Raw genomic sequence first — 17,665 nt, forward strand, 5'->3', positions numbered from 1 at the left:
GGGATGTGCGGTTCACTTCCAGGTTTTGGAAGAAGTTTCACGACGAGCTGGGTACTCGCCTGCATTTTAGTACCGCCTTTCACCCGCAGACGGATGGTCAGAGCGAGCGGACCATCCAGACTCTGGAGGATATGCTGCGGGCTTGCGTTTTGGACTTTAGAGGTAGTTGGGATACTTACCTTCCTTTGGCGGAGTTCGCTTATAATAACAGTTATCATGCGAGCATCGACCGTCCTCCTTTCGAGATGTTGTATAGGAGGAAGTGCAGGACCCCGATATGCTGGGGAGAGGTCGGACAGAGAGTCATGGGCTTCAGACCGCTCAGAGTCGGCAGAAAAGTTATGCCGACAAGCGTCGATCAGACCTAGAGTTCCAGGTCGGGGATATGGTGCTCCTGAAGGTGTCACCTTGGAAGGACGTCAGTCGATTCAAGAAGCTGGGCAAGCTGGGCCCCAGGTATATTGGACCCTTCAAGGTTGTAGACCGAGTGGGCAAGGTGGCATATAGGCTGGATCTACCAGCCGAACTCAGTCAGATTCATAGCACATTCCATGTCTCCCAGTTGCGGAAATGCCTGGTAGACAATTCGGCGGTGGTACCTTTGGATGATATTCAGGTTAATGACAGCCTGAACTACATCGAGCGGCCAGTGGCAATCCTTGACAGGAAGTCAAGGGATCTAAGGAACAAAAGAGTGGAGCTGATAAAGGTGCAGTGGCAGCACCGAAAGGGCTCGGAATGGACCTGGGAGCCGGAGGACGAGATGAGGGAGCATTACCCCGAGCTTTTTCAGGATCGAGCAGCAGACTTCGAGGACGAAGTCTAAGATAAGTGGGGGAGATTTGTAACACCCGATTCCTGGTATGTCTTTAATTCAAGAATTTTATATATTTCCTCTAGGACTCGACGAGTGGGTAGCCCAACTCGTCGAGTAGAGACGGGATCCGCGGGAAGTTTAAATGACCTACTCGACGAGTCGGAGACTGACTCGGCGAGTAGGTGTTGTTTGAGTGAAACCCTAAATTTTGAGGGTTTGCACCCTATTTAAACGTCTTATTGCAGCCTCCATTGTCCCTTATGCTCCCAAAACACCTCATATCGAAACCCTAGCCGCTTTGAGTGATCAAAGGCCATTTTTGGTGCTTTTGGGTGGTTTGTGAAGCTTGAAAGGAAGGAAGAAGCTTGAGAATTCGAGTTGGGGCTTGTAGATCCAGAGATCTTATTCCATCTTCAACTCAATCAAGGTAAATGCCCCTGTTTTGGTCTTCCATTTGGTTGTTCATCTTTAGGGCGTAGATTTTAGGTGCATTTAGGGCCTTCTAAGCCATTTTCAGGTTTGTGAAGTGATTCATGGGGTTCTACTTTCAGATCTGAGTCATTGGAGGGGTCTCATGGTTTAAAGGTGCCAACTCTATGGCCATGAGAGCCCCATACACATTGTAGAGCACCTTTTATGGATTTTTGAGCCAAAAACCCCATGCATGTGCACCAAGTTTGGAACTTAACGTATAAAATGAACATTAGGAGGCCAGATCTATGATTTGGACGTGTTAAGACCCATTTAAATCGACTTTATATTAAGGGTCAAGAAGGGACTCGACGAGTTGTTCTTAGAACTCGACGAGTCGGTGTGTAATGGCCACTAAATCCTTTCTGTGGTTGGACCAGTGGTTCGAGAAGGAAGCCCCGTAAATGTTTAGACTCGTAAAGGGACCTGGGAATCATAAGACTCGACGAGTGTATAAACAGACTCGGCGAGTCCAAGGCAATCTCCCAACCTATGAAGATGGGCTCGACGAGTTGTTCTTATGAGGGAGATGAACTCGCCGAGTTGAAGGAAGAACTCAGCGAGTCGGATGAAGATGGTCCCGATGGTTTGAATGAAGGAAAAACTCGACGAGTTCTCGCTAGACTCGACGAGTGGTGTCGGGGTTGGATTGGGTTAGTGGAGCATGGACTCGACGAGTTGGTATACCAACTCGGCGAGTCAGGTCAACTGGGTGTTGACTTTGACCAATGTTGACTTTGCCTGGTTTTGGTATTGACCCAGGTTGGGTTGTATGTTCGGTATGATGACTTGAAGGTTGTCGTGTAGGGATTGAGGAGTCGAGGAGAGCCGACCTTCACGCTGAAGACAGTTCAGACACTACACGACATCGAGGTGAGTTACCTTCCAGTAGAAGTGGGTCTAAGGCACCAAGGCCGGCCCACTAGTTATTGTTAGTTGGAACGATTATCTTTGTGATAATTGTCTGGTTTGTTATTGTTGGATATGTGAGTATGCTAGATTGCTGTATATGTGAGTATGTTAGTTCTCTAGTTACTATGTTATGTGAGATAGTATCAGTAGTAGGGGACTAGTCCCCGATCCGGTCGCTAGGACCAATGGGTAGGTCGGACACCCCAGATATGTCTGACAGCATGATTATGATATGATATTATGTGTTAGTAGTAGGGGGTGAAATAGTCCCCGTGTTCGGTTGGGATAGACCGGAGGGTAGGTCGGCACCCCAGAAGGGCTTGACATTGGTAGGTCATCACCCCATAATAGCTTGACATGGGTAGGTCAGCACCTCAGAATAGCTTGACATGGGTAGGTCGGCACCCTAGAATGGCTTGACATGGGTAGTTCAGCACCCCAGAATGGCTTGACATGGGTAGGACGGGCGCCCCAGAATTGCCCGGTAGTATGTATGCTATATGTTTGTATGGTATGTGGTATGATGGGGGAACTCACTAAGCTTTGTTCTTACAGTTTCAGTTTTGGTTTCAGGTACCTCTTCGTCCAAGGGGAAGGATCCGGCGGTGTAGCAGCGCATCACACACACACATGGTTTCCGCATAGAGTTTTCTGGGAATGTACTCTGATTTATTTTACTTTTGACAATATGATTTTCAGACACTTTGTTATGTTTCTTTTACAATGACATGACATGGGAAATGTTTTGGCAAACTGAGTTGTGAAATACTTAATTAAAATGAATTTTTTTTTGCTTGAATTTTGGGATGTTACATGTTGAAGGCTTTTGGGATGCTCGTTTTTATGAACCAACTCGGCGAGTTGGTGAAGGGAACTCGGCGAGTTGGACGCTGATTGATAAACCCTAATTTTTAGGGTGTTGCACCCTATTCAAAGGCCTTAAGTTCTTTAGCTGACCTCCTTACCAGCCTCCTCTGTCCGAGAAAACCCTAAAATTGAGCATTATCTTCCATTGTTGAGTGTGTGAGTTTGGGGAGGGCCTTGACTGTTCATTTTTTGGTGCATGTTGAAGGAGCTAAGGAATTAGGAGTTTATTGGCTTGAAGAAGAAGTCTTGGATCCAGAATCTCTATCTCATTTGCCAAGTTTTTGAGGTATCAAGTTCTCACATTACTTATTAGTTTCTTAGATCTCTTCTTGGGATAGATTTTATGCTTTTAGCCATTGTTGGGTGGATGTTGGGGATTAGGATGTCCCAAATGATTATTCCTTCAGATCTAAGGTTTTCATGAGCTCTTTTGGCATAAAGGTGCCAACTTTATGGATTTAAGGGCTTCATGCATTCATTAAGTCTTTCATTTAGCCCTTTTTGAGCTTTTGAGCTCCCCTAGTCATACTTAAGCGTAAAGTTGGAAAATTTATGTGGCCATCTACCCTTATGGGGTCGGATCTGCATTTTGGGGTTTTGTCTTTGACGATTAAGTGCTTAATGGTTAAGCCCTCACTCTTTTAAGTCTAGGGTTTGGGTTTGGACCCATTTAGGTGGTTTCTAGGGGTAAAGTTGGAAACTTTACCCTTTCTGATCTCATTTTAGTCGAGATCTGAGCTTTAGAGCTCTTGGATTGATGAAGGCCGCTTAATGAATTAAGTTGTTGGTTCTTAGGCGAACTCGGCGAGTTGACATGGTTTTCCCCGTTTCAAGTTGATGGAGAAACACGACGAGTTGATTGGTCAACTCGGCATGTTGGGTCAACATGGATTGTTGATCTTGACTTTTTGACTTTTTGTCTTGGACTAAGTTCTCCTAAGGGAAGTCCTTGAGGTAATCAGAAATTTCCTAAGGAAATTACGGGCTTAGGATAAGACACATATGAGGATGGGCCCGATTTGGAAAATTGGGCCATTAGCGGGTCTTTGTGGATCTTTTGGTTTTGGAATTTCTAGTTAATGGAATTGGGCCTCGGTTTTGGTTCATGATGGGTCGGGGGTAAAATGGTTATTTTACCCCAAGTATGGATGGTGGGCTTTAGAATGGAACCCAATTGTTAATTGGGTGTTATTTTGAGCTGATAGCTTGGAGGTGTCGTCATGGCAGCAGCTAGGGATTTCTTTCTGTGAGCTTCTGCATTCTAGGTGAGTCTCCTCACTGTGCTATGGGTCGAAGGCACCAATGTCGGCGCATTTGGTTTATGTATTATAGGAAGACCCGGGGTAACCCTTGTAATTTTGTATGAAAGACCAGGAGGCGGCTCCTGGCAAACTATATGCAAGACCAGAGTCTGAACTCTGGCAGTTAACTAGTTAAGTAGTGTAGATTGTATGCGAGTTGTCTTTGGGATGCTTGCATGGAAGACTCGAAGGTGGCTCCTAGCACTTTCCTGTAAGACCTAGGGTTTTGGAACCCGACCTAGAAAGGAAGACCACGAGGCGGATCGTGGCATAATGGCAAGACTAAGGATGACACATAGCACTTTTATTGATTGTGGTATATGTATGCTAAGTATGGCTCATTTATATGAATGTTATTTAGGATTCGATTGGTATGTGTGGTATGTGGTATTTAGGGAACTCACTAGTCTTTGTCCTTAAAGTTTGTGGTTTATGGTTTCAGGTACATCCATTTTGAAAGGAAAGGGCCCGACTTGATCCCAAAGCATACACCCGTATTTTCCGCAATGTGTGATCTTTGGGAATGAACTCTGATAATTGTCTTATTTTGAAATACTTTTAAATATTTGGATAAAGTTACAATGGTGTTTTAATTATAATAAAAATTAAATTTTTACCATCGATTTTCGGGATGTTACAGGTGACCAGTTACTCATGTATGCATCAAGCTGCACATTAATCCCAGAAGAAAGGGACATGTTTTTGTAGACACTTAAAGATTTAAGGGTTCCACAACGCTACAGTTCAACATTTTCCACTTTGGTGAGTGGAAAAGAGCATAAGCTTATTAGACTTAAATCGCATGACTATCACATGCTAATGCAACAGTTTTTTCCAATTGCAATATGATCGATAATGCAGAAACCCACAAGAGATGCTATTATCAGATTGTGTTTTTTTCAATTCTATTTCTCGCAAAGAAATAATATTGGCAGAGCTCGATGGATTGGAAGCAGATCTACATGTCACATTGTGCTTGCTAGAGAAACACTTTCCTCCATCTTTTTTTTTGATATTATGGTTCACTTAGTCGTTCACCTTACTTGGGATGTAAGAATGTGGTCCAGTATGCTTTCGATGGATGTATCCATTTGAAAGAAACATGAAGGCAATAAAAGGGCATGTCCGAAACAAAAACAAAATGGAAGGATGCATTGCCAAAGAGACTGTTGCAGAAGAGACAATTGAGTTCTTAAGTGAATACCACAAGAACGTACAGATTGTTGGTATTCCACAGTATAAGCATAACACAATTGATAATAATGCGTACGCATTATCAGCTGCATATCCATCTGAAGTTTATCCAGAACTCTTCATCAAAGCACATTTACTTGTACTGCAAAATACACCTAAAGTGCATCCGTATGTTGAGTAAGTGTATTAGTAATTGTATATTCATTATTTGTTTGATTAGTTGTGCATTTATTTATACAATCTAGATTAAGAGCTTAATTCATTAATACATAATTAAATTCATCACTTAATATGTATACATGTAAGAGTATGTTAATTGGTTAAACACTTAGACTGGGTAACTATATAATACATTAAGCCCATATATAACATATATGGATAACTATATATAATACATTAACACAATGACGTATAATATAACATATTCTAACTTTACTGTTGATCAATGTACTCGTAGGTGACACAAAATACATCTGATAAGTAAACATCCCATGAAAAGACAAGCATTGCTGGAGAAAGAGCACGGTGAAGCTTTCGGTTATTGGTTAAAAGCGGAGGTAAAATAATGATCCAAGTTAATTTTTGTTTTGAGAAATTTGCACATTTTTTTCGTGTCATTAATTAATTGCTTGAACAAAACAGTACTTTATCAATCTGCCCCCTAAATGCTTATCCTTTTAATGATATTTAGGTAGAGCGAGAGATGGAGATCGACATACATAGCATTTAAGAGGACTTAAGATCGGTTTCTCATACCCCACCACACACCGTAATGAAATATGATCTATATCACATCAATGGCTGCCTATTTCATACACAATCCCGGGAAGGTATAGTTAACCAAAATAGTGGGGTTTGCATAGAATCGACTAACACACATATATCTAGAAAAGAAGAAGTAATCTATGACAACACCTTTTATTATAGTGTTCTACAAGAGATATGGGTTCTTGATTATCATATAAGATAAATTCCTGTTTTCAAGTGTGACTGGGTTCATAATAAAAAAATGGGGTTAAAAAAGATCCTCTTGCCTACACCTTGGTAGAACTAGATACATTAGGGCATAAGGATGATGCGTTGATACTTTCCTCACAATCACGACAGCTATTCTACGTGAGAGACTCAGAGGATAATAAAAAGTCAATTGTGATCATGACACCTCCAAAACGTTATAGAGATGCATATGAAAGCGATGATGAGGAATACAATACAATAGTTTTACCACACAGAGATAAATATATAATGTCACCTATATCTAAGCTTGATATGGCTGCTGAATCTCGCAATGATTACTTTCGGTCGGACTGTAAAGGTACAAAAATACATAAGGGCAAAAAGAAGTTGTCAAGAAACACTAGTTGCATGACTAAACCTGATACTATTATTTTATCTTTTATAAGTATTGTAAATATTTTTAGGATAGTTTTTTTTGTTAATTTTCAATATATATACCCGGTATACCGGGGTCTATTGTTGTATACCCAATAATTTTTTTATTAATAATTGGTTTGATAGTTTTTGGTTTTTATTAAGATTTACCTATGTTAAAATATTAGTTTGCAAATTATAACAAAAATTTTGAATCAATTTATACTTGATGCTTTAGGTTGTCAGATAAAGTGTATGTCTCAATAATTTAACATCAAGATTCACATGATTTGTAGGTCCTTTTATAATTGAAAAAAAATGGTTTTTAAAAATAAATGTCCTCCCAGTTTGATCATTCTGGTGAATGACTCCATAATCAAAACTAAGCAATCAAAATGGTTGACTGGATTAAAATTAAGTAGTAGAAGTCCTGTAAAAACATAAAAATAAATGCATTCTTTAAAACATACATGCACGAGCTCGTAGCAGTGCAATTATGTCTTTTCTTTGAGATCCCTGCAAATGTTAATAATCAACAAGTAAGCGAAAACGCTTAGCAAGCACACTATTACCATACATTTTACCATATGCATACATAAGAACATAACATGTAGCAATGTAACTTATTCATCTTGTCCCTTTCGAGAGCAAGACTATAGACTGATTCTCTTTATCTTTTTCAGGAGAAAGGCTATAAACTGACTCCCCTTGTCACTTTCAAGAGCAAGACTATAAACCGATTCCTCTTGTCTCTTTCGAGATCAAGGCTATAAACTGATTCCCCTGATCCCTTGGGGGAGCAAGGCTTAAATAACTGAACATGTAAACATAAGACACGAGCACATACCACATACCATATAATAACGCATAGAGCATTGAACCTTACCTAAAAAAGTTTAATGACTTGAAGTAGATCAAAATCTAGGTAGCACAATCAATACATGTCAACCTACACCAACATGACTAATTACCTATAGGGTTCATAGAATACGACCCCTATTTAAATGACACGAGTTAATCGTTTTATTTTAGCATTACGCTTTGAATAAAAGTACGTTCTACCACTTTTTCAAACCATGTTACAAGTATTTCCACATATGGGCTTCTGAATAGCAACAAATTACCACCTCTTAGATTTCAAGGGATATAAAGGCCAGAATAATATGATTTCTCTATATTTTTATGATTTTTACAGATGATAGAAATGGATTAACTTGTTGAACCAGCATGTAAATATTGCATCTTCCACCCTACAAAGGTGAGAATTGGACATAAGGTCAAAAGATGAAATCAAGTAGACACTCATACCTAACCACATACCTTAACCTGAAGGATTTTTATCTTTCTAGCATTAGATATGAGTTTTACAAGATATGATCAGATTGCAACTACACGTTGTACAGTTCAGTCAATGGCCTTGTACAAATTATAGTTTTAATCCTACTTGGGATTGAAATTAGGTTAAATAGTCCACAGATAGACAAAGCTAGACATTGTTAGGGTGCAAAGTCATGCTTGGATGTGGAGTGTTTGTGCTTACATGCCATTTTGATAGACCTGGGATTTTATACAATTTTATAAGATGACAGTTGCAATTTGTTAAGTTTATACACTAATCTAGGGAAAGGCATGATAAGCCTCACGTGGGGTTGGAATCGGGTTTGAAAGTCTAGATAAGGGGTCAAATAGACTCTTGTATCTAACTCACAGCAGTGGGCTCACCCCAATCAAACATGGGATAGATAATACAAAACATCAGTACATTTCATGTTCATAAAACCCTAGGGTTAGTGTTTTGATTCAACACCTAACCCTAAGCCTAGGTTTTAGACCCATATCAATATTCATGATCACTACTCCAAAAATACACTCAAAGAGGAAGAAAATTTACCAACCATTTATGATATTGATTTATCTAGGTGTAACTTGCACCATTAGCAACGTCTATTTTTTCTCTAGAATTCGTAGAAACTTAAACAAAAACCTCCGAGTCAAAGCCTCCACATATATATGAGAAATGAACCTTATAATCAGCATCACACAACTGACTAATTGAAATGGGGTTGTGCTTACATAAGAAACATTTGAGAAATGAACAGACTTGCATTGATTATACCGAAACCTTTTGTTTTTCGTTTGCCATTCTCTCCAAAGGTGACTACATAGCCATCCTCCCTTACATAATCCTATAGGAGAGACTTGAATCTTGTCATATATTGAAAGTATCAGTTTTTGAGATACTAGATATGCTCTTAACCCTACACCACTCGTGTAACACTCGATTTTCGCCTTATAGTAGAAACGATCAGTCACGTAAATGAATGTTTTTGATAAAATACTATTTAGGGTAAATAGCCTTGACAAAAGTTGTAGTATTCATAAAAGCGAGAGAGTCCATATAAAGAATGCCTAAATCCGACTTCCTTTGAGGAAGTTATGATTTTTAGAAGTTTCAATACAACAGTGTACGACACGGAAACCGAAATAGAGATCAGTCGATTGTTAGAAACAACAATCCAAACGAGAGTTGAAGATCTCATTCATGTGATCCTGTCAAAATAAATACAGTCAGGAATGGAATTCATATGAGATAGTTATGATTTTTATAGAGGCTTTAACAGTCTAAGTTTTTTAAAAATATAACTTTAAAAATAAAGTCAAAATTAGCCGATGAAGTCTAAACGAAAATTATAGACCTCGTTGATAGCTATGCATGGCTATAAAACCCGTCAAAAACGGAGCTCGTATGGAGAAGATATGGAATTTTTAAGAAATTGGAAATCTTCATGCGCGGCCGCAAGCATGGCGTGCACTGACACACCACCCAGATTTTACCACGTGTCACTTTCTACATGGAGCCACATCAGCACCCCTGCTCAATTGCATGGCGCGCACCCGACCATGTGTGTGGCGTGCACCCCAAAATCAGATATAAATAGGAAACGATTTTCATTCATTTCTAACACCTCTTTCCCTCCAGAACCTCTCTAGAACTCACTTGTACTCTTAGTCCCTTTACTTTCTAGTTTCTGAGTACTTTAGTGAGGCCCTTGAGCGGGTGAGATACAGAGCTTTCGGATTAGGGTTCTTCCTACATAATTACGGGTTTTCGCTAAGATCCCTGTAAGTTAAGTTACGGTTTTAGTGTAACTTATATTTATATACATAGTCATTTTTATAGATATATAAATAATATTTATTAGTAGTTCTTGTTATAATGTTGATTGATCTACTTGTGGGAGAGGTGTTTAGAATAGTCACGTTGGCTTGAATGTTGGATTTCAGAAAGGCTATACACTGAAATGATCCTGCCTCCCGACTATCCGGCCTGGTTGATCCTTATTTGGTAGAACTTTCGGTATTTATTGGGATTAGTGAAGGACTTAGTTTTCATTACCAGACCATCATATAAATTAATAGGTTAAAGTATTATAGGTTAATACTTGTTCGACGCGTCACCCTTTACGGCAGAGGGATATCCGTCAAACATCTGAGGAATTGTCCATGTGAGTTACCTCACTATGTTGTGTATGCCAATATATATTCATGTGTGTTAGGATACAAGAACTAGTAGGTAGGGGTGAGCAAGGTTCAGTTTGGTTTGGTTTTGGACTAAAACCGAAACCGAACCGATAGTTTCGGTTTTTTATTTTAGAGAAACCATATCATCTTTTTTTTCGGTTTCGATTTTTCAATTTTCTATCGGTTTTTCGGTTTTTTATTTTGTTTCTTGGTTTTTTCCGTTGACAAATAACATAAATACAACTTTTGGTGGGCATCATCAGATACCCCCTATATGTTTAAGAAGTATTCGAAATACCTTTTAATTATGACGAAACACCTTTCGTATGTTAGAATGATCACTAATATATAACTAGACAACCTTGCAAATTGTGTACCTTTCTTATACTTTCTTTCTTTTTTACATTACTAATAACTTCAACAAAAATGACACATTGTTATACAAGTATAACACAACATACATTTAATTTATATACGTCTAATATGTTTATGAATAGTTTATTCAAGTATAATTTAAAAATAATTTTGCTACTATAAATAATTTAATGAATGAATTCGAAGGAATGTTTGATAAAAAACATTGTAGTAATTTTTTGAAGAACATCATAGTAACATTTTCATAAAAAGCATCACAACCAAATCCATCATTGGAGTAAACTAAAACGTATTCGGTTCGATTTTTTTTTTGTTTTTATGTTTAAATAAACCAAACCAACCCGAAAAAAATCGGTCTTTATAAATAGCAAAAAACAAACCGTTGGTTTTTCAAACGGTTCGGTTTTTTCGGTTTCAGCTTTTTGGTTTTTTCGGTTTCAGTTGCAGTGTGATATTAGGCAATTACATTAGTTTAGTTAGTTGCATGTTTGTGGACTATTTATGTGACATCCCAAAAATCAATGGTAAAAATTGCATTTTTATTACATTTAAAACATTAGAGTAATCTCTTCCAAACATTGCAAAACATTTCAATACAAAACATTTATCAGAGTTCATCCCCAATATCACATAATGCGGAAAACACGGGTGGATGTGATGCGATCAAGCCGGGCCCTTTCCCTTCGAAACAGAGTACTTGAAACCATAAACCACAAACTGTAACAACAAAGCTTACTGAGTTCCCCAGATTCCACATACCACACATACCAATCAAACCACAAATAACATTCATATAAATGAGCCATACTTAGCATACATATACCACAATCAATAAAGGTGCTATGTGTCATCCATAGTCTTGCCATTATGCCACGAGCCGCCTCGTGGTCTTCCTTGCCAGGTCGGGGGCCAAAACCTTGGGTCTTACAGACAAGTGCTAGGAGCCACCTTTGGGTCTTCCATGCAAGCATCAAAAAGACAACTAGCATACAATCTACACTACTTAACTAGTTAACTGCCAGAGTTCAGACTCTAGCCTTGCATACAGTTTGCCAAGAGCCGCCTCCTAGTCTTTCATACAAACTGCCAAGGGTTACCCCCGGGTCTTCCTATAATACATAAGCCAAAATGGGCCAGTATTGATTCCTTCGACCCATAGAATAATGAGGAGACGCACCTCGAATGCAGAAGCTCGCCGAAAGAAATCCCTAGTTGTTGCCTTGCCGGCTTCCCGAACTATCAATACCAACAACACACCCAATTAGCAATTAGGTTCCAAGCTATAATCCAAAATCCTTACTCGGGATAAAATGACCATTTTACCCCTAACCCAACATGAACCAAACTTGAGGCCCAAATCCAAAAGATCCACAAAGGCCCACAATGGCCTAATTGTCCAAATTGGTCCCAACCCCATATGGGTCTTATCCTAAGCCCATAAATTCCTTGATTACAACTCTGATTACCTCAAATACCCCTTAGAATAACTTGGTCAAAGACTAAAGTCAAAAGTCAAAGTCAACGGGTTGAGTTGACCCAACTCGCCGAGTTTATCCTTCAACTCGACGAGTTCCTCTAACAATCGGAAACCCACAATTTAACACATTAAGTCAACATTATCAACTCCAAGTACTCCACAACTCATATCTCGACCAATATGAGATCTCGAAGGGTAAAGTTTCCAACTTTACCCCTAGGAACCACCAAAATGGGTCCAAGCCCAATACCTAGCCTTAAAAGAATGAGGGCTTAGCCATTAAGCACTTAATAATCAAAGACAAAGCCCTAAATTGCAGATCTAATACTTTAGAGTTAGAAGACCACGTAAAGTTTCAAACTTTACGCTCACACATGATTAGGAGAGGCTCAAACGCTCAAAAAGGGCTTAATAGGGGACTTAAAGAATGCATGAAGCCCTTAAATCCATAAAGTTGGCACATTTATGCCAAAAGAGTCCATGAAAACCCTAGATCTGAAAGAATAAGACTATGGGACATCCTAATCCCAACATCCATCCAACCCATGACTCAAACATAACAATCTAATCCGAAAAGAAAGATCTAAACATCTAGCCATAAAGATAAGAACTTGATACCTCAAACTCCTTGCAAAAAGGATAATGATTCTAGATCCAACGCCTCGCCACCAAGCTTAGAAACTTCAAGGTCTTCTAACTCCTTCACAATGCACAAAATGGACACAAAACTTCTTTCCAAAGCTCAAATGCTTGACAATGGAGGCAACAACTCGATTTAGGGTTTTGCTAACAATGGAGGCTGATAAGAAGGCCATAAAAAGGACTTAAGGCCTTTAAATAGGGTGAAACACCCTAGAAATTAGGGTTTCCTTCCCAGCCACCAACTCGTCAAGTTGAGGCCCCTTAACTCGTTGTGTTGGCTCAATAAACCCTCGCGATTCTTCCATCTTGAACACGTCGAGTTGCTCCATCTTGAGCACGTCGAGTTGGTCCCTCCAACTCGACGCGTTCACATTGAAATATTTTTATTCTCAACGATTTCTCTTCAATATTTTGGGTGTTACAATTTAGCAATTTGCTATATATGTATTAATATATTATATGGAGAGTTGAGGTAGTGGACTAGATTTATGCTGAAGGCAAAGAGGTGAGTTGATGGCAATAGCAACTTAAGTGATTGTGAACTTAGAAAAGGGCAATAGAAACTTAAGCAATTGAGAGCCTATATACTTAAAAAGTCAAGGTGATGGCAATAGCAACTTAAGTGATTGTAAGCCTAGAAAATGGAAATACAAACTTAAGCGGTCGTCAGCCTAGATACTCGATATATGCATGTATATATATTGCGATATATGGTATTTTCGGAACTCATTAAGCATCGTGCTTACCTAGTTGTTACAAATGTTTTTCCGGCACTCCATTGGCTCATGAGAAGGGGCAGGTTTTACTGTGCACATGTGTCACACCCCCAAACCAAGGATAGCGGAAACGTCCGGGGGTGGAGGACTTCATGTATAGTATCATAACAACAAATGCAATAGTGATCAAGTAAGCACAATCAACATAAATATAATTGAAAAAGTTACATCATTGTATAAGTTTACATGTTTCCAAATCAATTACATTATGTTGACAAAAATAAAATGTTGACGCCTCAACGTCCCATCCTCAAAAGTACACGTTCACCTGTTTATTGATTTCCTGATAATACAAGTAGTTTTGAAAAAAAGTGTCAACAATTAAGTTGGTGAGTTCATAAGCTTTTGAATGTAGTGATGAAAGCCTTTCCTTTTTAAAAGTATGTTCGTTCCAGAAAAATCCAATGTTTTCCTTAAAATGTGAATTGCAGCCTTAAATCCAAAGACCAAAATGTACAAGTAATTTCCATGGTTATAGTAGAACAATGCAAGTTTAAATTTGTCATAAACTCGTTAGATTTAATGAAATCCCCATAAATCCTAAGTGTTGTTAATACTTTTTGTGAGCTATTATAACCATACTATGACCTAGATGGCCTGAAACGACGTTCTTCAAGCGTCGAAAACGTTATGACATTTGTCACCCGTAGACCTCGAGGTCCCACTATAGCTAACAGCAAGGTGTGGGGTGTCAATTCCAATATAGATCTATATACAACTATCACGCTCTCCCTACAAGAGACTCTGGTTACAATGCAGGACTTAAAGTGTATTACTTGTTAAGTAACATGAAGCGAGTGTCTCACGATTTAGTCATTAACGGATTTGCGTGTAGTGAATGAAAACTCTTTATCTTTGTGTAAATGAAACCTTTAGTAATGAACTTTGTTGTGTAAGTGTATCATAAACTATACCTATTATAATTTATCAAATAATGGTAGTAGTGAACATAAACTATATTTATAGTAGTTTATCAAAATGTTTGTATGCTATGGATATAAACTTTGTTTAAACAATAATTTAATTACCATACTTGTGGAGGTAAAAATCCATTTGTTTTCTGATGTATGTCAGTACACTAAGACGAAATGACATATAATGTAAAAACATATATTCACATAATGATACACACCTTTCTCAACAAGTTACAAGGTGCAAATGAAATTGATAGCATTTTTCTAGTATTAACATTTCTATTACTGTTCTTAGAAAATTTATAGAAAAATCATCCAGGGTCCAAATCAGAATTTGTAAATTCTGAGAGTTTGGAAAATGAGTCTAGTTTGTTCATAAATTTTATTATGATTTTTAGTGACCTCCAACCTTTGTGAAAAAGTCCTTAATCACAGACTGGTCCGGATTTGTTCTTGAAATGACAGGCAGTTTTGTAAAAATCACCATAAATTGTAGAAAAATCGTATGGAGATGTGCAAGTAGTAATTTTAAAGTTATGAACCTGAACTATTTGCACCTAACACAGTTTTGAAAACTAAAATGTTTAGGTTGACCAAAACAGTCTGTGAATGGAGATGAACTTTTCTGATGAAGGCTGTTAAATGAGTTTAGTTGTGTTCTTCTTGTTTTAACTTGTATTCCCCCCCCCCCCCCCTTAAAACTTAAGAAAAACATGAACATATAGGGGTATGAACTCACCTTGTGTGTTCTTAGTGGATGGATGTTGAAGAAAAGAAGTGTTCTACTCAAGAACACTCAGAGGATGCCTTGAAGGTTCGAAGATCTAACATGAATGTGATGATGTTTATGTAAGATATCTATAATTTGAGTAGAAGGAAGTGAAATAATCATAAGGAGGATAATATCACTTACCACAAATGAGAGAAAACTTGATGATCAGCCCCTGAAATCTCGAATTTGAGAGAGAGAGAAGTGAGAGAGAAAGGTGTTTGTCTTTTGGAGGAAAAATGAGAGAAATGAGAGAAAGGTGAGGAGAGATAAGAGTTTTCAGCCTTTGACCAAGAGTGTGGCTGGTCAAAAGGTGGGGAAAGTACTCTTGAATGACCAGGTATGCTGGAAGGACAATGGTTGGTCATGGAGTGGGCATGGGGGTGGTTGCTTGTGTCATACACTAAGGTAAAGTCAACACTCCACCACAAGATCTTAATTAATAGATTTTTATTCTTAAATAAGGATTTCCTTAAAAATATGCTTAATTTATGAATATATGGGGTCTTATATTTCAAAATATAAATTTGGGTGAAAATCCCTCGTTAAAATAACTGAAAACGGGCTTAAAACGGAGTCGTGGTTGAAAACCGGGTGGAAAAATGGGAAATCCGAAGTCGGTGCGTGGTTCCGGTCTTAGCAGCCTTAGGTCCGCAGGGAAGGTTTGGTCGCTAAAGTGGATCCGAAGGGGAAGGGACTGCGGTCCGAGCAGGTACCGCAGGCGGAGGTCGGATGCGGGTCTTCATCAGCCTCGGTCCTCAGCAGATCCGGTCCGGTCCGATGGTTGCGGTTCGATGGCTGCGGTTCGGTGGCTGCGGCTACTCAAGGGGACTTCGACTCAAGGAGGGTTTGGTCCCTATAGAGGGACTTCGGCCCTAAAAGGTTATTTTCCAAGGCATCATCCCGTTTCGAATGGTTTTGAGAGAGATTTGGGAGAGATTTGACATACTTGGAGAGATTTGGGTGAGATTTGACATACTTGGAGAGATTTGGCATACTTGGAGAGATTTGGGAGAGATTCGACATACTTGGACAGATTTGGGAGAGATTTGAGATACTTGGAGAGATTTGGCATACTTGGAGAGATTTGGGAGAGATTCGACATACTTGGAGAGATTTGGCATACTTGGAGAGATTTGGGAGAGATTCAACATACCTGGAGAGATTTGGGAGAGATTTGAGATAGGGAGAGGTAGAGTGAAAGAGATTGGGAGAGGCTTGTTTTGTGACCTTTTTGAGTGTCCGGCTTCGCAACGCAAGGTCCGTAAACCCCGTTAAGCCATGTTTAAGGATCTTACACACTCCCGATGAGTATGCAATAGTGTTTTATCGCTTTGGTTCATTACTTACCACAGTTTTTGGTTAAGGAAATCTAGATATACGAACTTTTCATTTGATGATTTCTCATTAGAATAGCGAGTTGTACAGTAATTACATAATGTAAACCCTAGTATACAAGAGTTAGTAGAGTTGACTGGTTTGACTTTTTGACTTTATTTAACTTTGACTTGACGAGAATTTGACGGTTGTCACAACATGCGCATTCGTAATCATGTTTCCGCACAATGTAATAATACTTTGATAAATAAAAATGAAAATTTTGGGTTGAAAATTGGGATGTTACAAGTTGGGATCAGAGCCTTGGTTTGAGAGAATTGGATAAACATTCATGTAAATCCAGACTCAAACCGTGAATCTGAATATCTTAACAAATCTAGTTAAGCAAAAGAACTATATTCAAAAGAAAGGAATGAGATGCGTATAATCAGCCAAAGCTCAGAAAGGAAAGTGATTCCCAAAATATCCTTATCTGTTATGTTTACTGATATATAAAATGTTAGGAATACATGTTTGTATGTAGGCTAAGGATCTTTTAGGGAACCACTAGTTAGAATTGCCTGATAAATTAGATACCATATAGCCTAGGGACTGTTTAGAACCTATACTAATATTAATTAGTTATTTGATAAATACGTTAGGTTGAATGCTCCCAAAATTAAATATTTTGAGATTTCCTGGTATGGCGCTATTGCATAGCTATCGTTTGAGTCTAACCATCGTAGTTTCGAACCTCTCAGCCGGCGAATTGTTTGATTTTTGTGGCATGTAATCATATTCGTCCGATAATTAGTTAATATTGATAGAAGTTCTTCCCCGGCCGATACTAGAGTGAAGCGGAAGGAATCCTAGAAGAAGAGTCTAGGAAGTATAATATAGCATATAATAGGAGATCGGTAGAAACTTAAGATCCTAGAAA

This window comes from Lactuca virosa, chromosome 5 (assembly GCF_052849685.1).
Source record: "Lactuca virosa cultivar CGN04683 chromosome 5, Lactuca_virosa_CGN04683_v6, whole genome shotgun sequence".
Taxonomy (NCBI): domain Eukaryota; kingdom Viridiplantae; phylum Streptophyta; class Magnoliopsida; order Asterales; family Asteraceae; genus Lactuca; species Lactuca virosa.